The sequence below is a fragment of the Corvus moneduloides genome, chromosome 1, assembly GCF_009650955.1.
Source record: "Corvus moneduloides isolate bCorMon1 chromosome 1, bCorMon1.pri, whole genome shotgun sequence".
NCBI lineage: Eukaryota > Metazoa > Chordata > Aves > Passeriformes > Corvidae > Corvus > Corvus moneduloides.
Window position 1 is genome coordinate 25,079,363 of NC_045476.1, and position 6,671 is coordinate 25,086,033.

Here is a 6,671-nt window from a genome sequence, read left to right on the forward strand (position 1 = left end):
ATTATGCTTCTTTCTTTCAAATCTCCCATACCTGGGGTGATTCCGTCACTGGCTCCCAAAGGTAAGGGATAAGGTTTGACATTGGTTACTAGGGAGGGGGGAAGAGCAGGGGCAGAATGTAATAAACACAGATGGTGGGTTTCCTTTCCAAAAGCCCTTATTTTTCCATCTTCATCAGTCCAAGACCTTCCCTTTAGGAGGTCTAGCCCCAGTAAATCTGTAGGAAATTTACCCAAAACCATCAGGGTTTCATCTGCTTTCTCCTCTCTTGGCATCTTACCTTTGCTGTTGCCTGGGGTTGTGTGTTTCCAAAATTATCTACAACAAACATACCTTTACATGAGGGAGTGATTTCACATGAAGAGGCGTCTTCAATTTTAAGGGTGGACACTTGAGCACCAGTATCTACTAGAAAAGTTACAGGGATTTTGTGGGGACCAATAGGACAGGTTACTAAGAAGTCTTCTCTGGAGTTTTTGGTAAGCCGTATATTGTAAATCCACCCTTTGTCCCCTAGCCTACCTACTGGGGATGAAGATAGGAGTTTCCTGTCATGTCCCCTTTCTGTGACCCCTTGAGGGAAGGGGCTGTAGCAGGGATGTCGGCGTTTTCATCGACAAATGGGACAGGGAGCCTGGACAGATGCTTCAGGAGCCTTTTTATTACTTTATTCCATTATCAGTCTCACATACAGAGTTGAGACAGAGACAGTACAAAGCTCACGCCATCACAGGCATCCAGAGACTTCCTGGTTACAGGGCATTCTTAAAAGCTTCTTAGCCAATTAGCAAGCTTCTAAAAATTACAGACAACTGTTTTAACCAATCCTCAGTAGCGCACATACATCTGTTGTATACAATACTTGCTTGTTATGCCTTTATATAACAATGCACAATATTCCCTTATTAAGCTTAAACTTACCTATCTTGCTAAGCATATTTTTTGCAACTTCAAAACCTATCTCAGCCAAACCTAGAAACTCTAACCATTGTTTTAATGTCCTTGCTTGCTATATAATTGTATCCTCTTTTATCTTCAAATTTTTGCAGCTAAAGCTGATTCCTTTTTGCTTTATTTCTGAAACCTGCTTTTTTCTCACACCTAAGAGCTTTTTCACCTTATGTTTCCCCACACAGGGATAGATTTTAATGATCCGTCCTTTGCTGGCCATTCTTGAATTAATATTTCTAATTTATTAGTGGGTTGGCCATCCATTAGGGTTTTTGGGATCCCTTTTTGTAAGCCCACATTCCATAGGGTACTTCTTTTTCCCTTGTGTTCTTCCCCTGTGTTAGCTTGTCCTCCTTGCCCAGGAGAGGACATTATCTTTCGGAGTCTTACTGGAGGCAGTTGTTTTGCACTTTATGTGCTGAATTTATTTAAAATCAGTTATACTTGAAGGTATTGGGCCATATTTTCTTCCATAATGAATTAATTCTTTTTCCACCTAGCCCCAGGTCCAAATATTCTTTTTTCTCAGTTATGGTTGGGAGTAATAGCTGCCTCCAAGGTGGCTACAGCTTTTTGTCCTTTCATGAGGCTTTCTATTTGTCCTTTTAGCTGGATGCCTATGGCTTTCATAGCTTCAGGGCAGCATCTGATGAAACATAATCATTATTTCAGGGTCTACAGTCGTCATCATAGGAGATTCATATCATGGTGTTAACTCCCTATCATGCATCATTTGTAAACAAGCAGCTTTTTCACACTTTCTACAATCTGATTTATGTTTCTCACTATAGCCAGAGGATCTCCTCTCTCCAGGGGGTTGAGTCCACCAGCCCAAAAAGCTGCTCTTTGGGTAAGAGATCAGGGTCGTCCTCTGCCCCCCAGAACCCTTCTGTGTCTTTTTCTGATAACAGAATTTGGTCACCCCCAGTAAGAGAGACTTTCCAAACAGTCTCAGATTCTTTAGGGGTTTGGCTATATTCCTTTTTTAATTTAACCAATTCACTGGCCATATATGGAATTTCTTTCATGGTTATGTAAGGTGTGTCATCATCTGAGCCCTCATATATGTATTCTGTTTTAATTAAGGGACAAAGCAAGACTGGCAGCTTCTCTGATTGATTATGCAAAGATTTTAAGTCAGAGAGGGGATATGTTTCTTTAGATAGCTCCAGATCTAACTCCTTTTTTTTGCTTTGTTTGCTAATCTCGCATGCAGCTCCTCTCGGAGCACATGGGTGGTGGCCCTCTGATTTCTTATGTCTTCCTGGAGGAGGTAGGTGTTAGCCTTTTCTTCCTCAGCTGCAGTTGCAACGCTTTAACCAAATCTTGTAACGGAGAAATAATTTCCATATCAGCTTTTTGTTCGTGCTCTTTGTGTTCAACTGCAGCTAACACAACCGCACCTAAGACAGAACAAACAATAGGTTTTCCTTTACCTTTTCTGACTTTCACCCCTGCACGAAGGGTAGAGATTAGATAAACAATTGCTTGGATATTACACCAGTAATTTCGTGCCCACACCGTTCCTGGAGGTGACTGTTTGCCACCACATTCATCCAACAAATTGACCAGAGTTTGTGCATTATGTTTCATGTTACCACAAAAATGTGGTAGATTTTTCTGGAGGGTACCTTGTGTAATTTCTAAATTAACCCCTCACCTCCAGAAAAATATTTTACAAAGTTACATCATGAGGGTGAAGTGATTGTTTCCAATTACAAATGACAGCTGATTTTCAAATTTCATTCCTTCACCCTAGAAAGGCACCTTGTATACATTTCATGAAAAACACACACACTGAGGGGATCTTTCCTGAGGGGCACCTTGTTTAAAATATTTTCCAATGTCCCACTCCTTATGCCTGAGGAGCATCTTATTTTAAACACTTAACTGTAGTAATATGCCTCAGTTTTGAGGGGTGCCTTGCATTAATTTCATCAAAAAGCAAACAGCTACAATGTGCACTTTACTTACCAAAAAAAAAAAAAAGAAAAGGAAAAAAGAGAAAAGTCATAAGGGTATCTTGCTTTGTTTCTCTAAAACAAAATGATCGATCATAAGAATTAGCAATTTATTGATTTTTTGGAATCAGCACTCCAGTTTTAAGGGATTAATATCCCGTGATTAAATGTTGCAATCCACTTAATTATGGAGGATCATTCATCTCTGTGAATTGCAGAGAGAACAAAAAATTTCACTTTATTAACTGTAAAAGACGCAAAGAGAAAGAAAGGGGAAAGTAGAGAAAAGTTGGAAAAAGGCTAAGATTACTTTACAAGCATAGGATAGTTTACCAACCACACTTGCTACCTTTTCACTGAGGGGGCTGGGGGCAAAGGAGTTTTGCCTTTTTTTTTCTCTGCTACTTGGAATAGCTTGTCTGCTTTTCCAGTCTTGAGCGTTAGCAGCTTAGCTGGAATGCAGTCACTTACCTTCTGAAATGTAGGTGCAGCATGTGGTCCCTGCAGCTGACTTAGGTCCACTCTTGTTGCTCACACCAGAGCATGCAGGAGCAGAGGAGGGTTTCCACAGGTCACATGCATGTCACAGTAGGTTGCTATTTTCCCCAGGCTGGAGGCATCCAAGGCTTGGTGGCATGTCAGCTTTTGGAGGCTTTAGGTTGTTTACGCAGCTGTGAAAAACTTGGCAGGCAGCAGTGGCAGGGGGAGAAGGTGAAGGCCCGGGTTTCTGTCATTCTCTTCCTCCTCCCCAGTTTTGCACAGGTTTTGCCTTCCTTTTTATGGACGTCAAGGCAAGCTGCTCTTAGTATTAAGATGTTCAAAGAGATTACAAGAATGACAAAGCAGTTTTGGAGGCATTATTTTTGCATCAGGGCCTTACAACTGCTTGCAAGGAACACTACAAAACCTCCTATTTACTTAATTGATGGGGACAAGTGGGAAAAGCACTCCATTGTGACTGGCGCAGAGGCCCCTTGTATCCTTGGCATCGACTACCTGAGGAGAGGGTACTTCAAGGATTCAAAAGGGTATTGATGGCCTTTTGGTGTAGCTACTGTGAATGCAGAGAAGATCAAAGAGTTATCCACAATGCCTGACCTGCTATAAGATCCCTTCATTGTTGGATTGCTGCAAGTTAAAGACCAGCAAGTGTCAATTGCTATCAGGACAGTGCACCAGCAGCAATATAGCGCCAACAGAAACTCTGTAACTCCCATCCATGGACTAATTTGTCTACTGGAGAGCCAAGGAGTGATCAGCAGTATACAGTCACCCTTTAACATATGGCCAGTGCTGAAGTCTAATGAGAAATGGAGGCTGATGGTAGACTATTGTGGCCTGAATGAAGTTACACCACCTGAGTGCTGCCGTACTGGACATATTGGAACTTCAATATGAGCTGGAGTCAAAGGCAGCCAAGTGGTATGCCACAGTTGATATTGCTAAAGCATTTTTCTCAATCTCTCTGACAGCAGAGTACGGACCACAGTTTGCTTTCACTTGGAGGGGTGGCCAGTATACCTGGAATCAACTGCCCCAGGGGTAGAAACACAACCCAGTTATTTTCCATGGACTGATCCAGACTGCACTGGAGCAGGGCTGAGCTCCAGAACACCTGCAATGTCTTGATGATATCACTTTGTGGGGCAGTACAGCAGAAGTTTTTGAAAAAGGAAAGAAAATAATCCAAATCCTTCTGAAAGCTGGTCTTGCCATAAAACAAAGTAAAGGAAACTGCACAGCAGATCCAGTTCTTGGGAATAAAATGGCAGGATGGACGCTGTCGTGTGCCTCTGGATGTGGTTAACAATGTAGCAAGAATGTCTCCACCAGCTAACAAGGAGGAAATACAAGCTTTTCTAGGCGTTGTGAGGTTATGGAGAATGCACTTCTCAGGTTATAGCCAGCTTGTTAGCCCCCTCTATCAAGTGACCTGGAAGAAGAGCCAATTCAAGTGGGTCCTCAAGCATCAACAGGCCTTTGAGCAGATCAGACAGGGAAAAGCTTGTGTGGTAGCTCTTGGGCCTGTTTGGACAGGACCAGCCATGCAAAATGTACTCTACACTGCAGCTGGGAAGCATGGTCTCACCTGGAGCCTCTGGCAAAGAACATCAGGTCACCTGTAGCCTCTGGCAACGAACATCAGGAGAAACCCAAGGTCAAGGTTTTAGAGCAAGGTTATAGAGGATCAGAAGCTGACTGTATTCCAACTGAAAAAGAGGTATTAGCAGCCTCTGAGGAGGTTTGAGCCACCTCAGAAATTTTTGGAACAGAAACATGTCTCCTTTTGGCACTGTGATTGCCTGTGCTATGATGGATGTTCAAAGGAAATATCCCTTTAATATATCATGCAACCAGCACTACATGGAGTCAGTGGGTAGCAGTGATTGCACAATGAGCCTGAATGGGAAAAGCCAGTTTCCCAGGAATACTGGAAGAGATTATGGACTGGCCAGAAGACAGAGATTTTTGAGCATTGCCTGAGTGGTGACTTGTGCCCAAGAAACATCACATATAACAAGCTACCAGAAAATGAAAGAGGCTGTGTTCTATTTGCTGATGGATCCTGCTGTGTGTTAGGAAACCATCAGAGGTAGAAAGCTGCTGTCTGGAGTCCCACACAGTGAGTCATTGATGCTGCTGAAGGGGAAGGTGAGTCGAGCCAATTTGCAGAAGTGAAAGCCATTCTACTAGCCCTTGAGATCGGTGAACGAGAAAAGTGGCCTGTACTCTATCTCTTTACTGACTCCTGGATGGTGCCTCATACCCTATGGGGGTAGCTGCAGCAGTGGAAGAAGACCAATTGACGATGAAGGGGTAAACCCATCTGGGCTGCTGCATTGTGGCAGGACATTGCTGCATGGGTAGAAAACATGACTCTGAAAGAATGTCAAGTAGACACATGCCCAAAAGTCATGCCGCTGAAGAACATCAAAATAATGAATGAGTAGATAAGGCTTCCAAAATTGGAATAGCTCAGCTGGATCTAGACTGGGAGAGAAAGAGTGAGCTATTTATTGCCCAATGGGCCTGCAAAACATCAGGATATCTAGGAAGGGATGCAATATGTAGGTGGGCTTGTGATTGAGGGGTGGACCTAACCATGGAGGCTATCACATAGGTTATTCATGAATATGAAATATATTCTGCAATCAAGCAAGCCATGCGAGTAAAATCTCCTTGGAATTGAGGGTGGTAGCTGGGCTTCCAGTATGGTGAAGCCTGGCAAATTGACTACATTGGACCACTGGCATGAACATGCCAAGGCAAGAGCTCTGTACTCACCATTGTAGAGGCCACAACTGGCTGGCTAGAAACATACCCTATTAACCATGCCACTGCTCGAAACACTATCTTAGGCCTTGAGAGACCCATTTTGTGGTGACATGGTACCCCAGAGACAATCAAACCAGACAATGGGACTCATTTTTAAAATAAGCTTGTAAACTCTTGAGCGATGAAACACGCCACTGAGAGGATATATCACATCCTTTATCACCCACAAGCCTCTGGAAAGATCGAGAGTTATAGTGGACTACTGAAGACAATGTTAATGGTGTTAAGGTAACAGGGCATGGAAGTATTGGGATGCAAATTTAGCAGAAGCCTAAGCTGGTTAACAAGAGCAGGTCTGCTAACCACCTGGTCCTGCCCAAATAAAACCCCTCCACAAGGGAGGAGATAAGGTCCCCTCACTACATGTAAAGAAGTGGCTGAGGAAGTCAGTATGGATTTCTCTTTCTGTGGGACCAAATTCAT

At 43.1% G+C, this 6,671-nt stretch overlaps 1 long non-coding RNA gene across 1 annotated transcript; it reads right to left on the minus strand.

Annotated features, from left to right (window-relative positions):
• Positions 1 to 632: 632 nt before the first annotated feature.
• Positions 633 to 6,395, minus strand: LOC116441034. The gene is made up of 2 exons (XR_004238850.1): positions 3,384 to 6,395; positions 633 to 2,354 (listed from the first exon to the last, which is right to left on the minus strand). It is a non-coding gene; the product is annotated as an uncharacterized LOC116441034 (long non-coding RNA).
• Between the last annotated feature and the right edge of the window lie 276 nt (positions 6,396 to 6,671).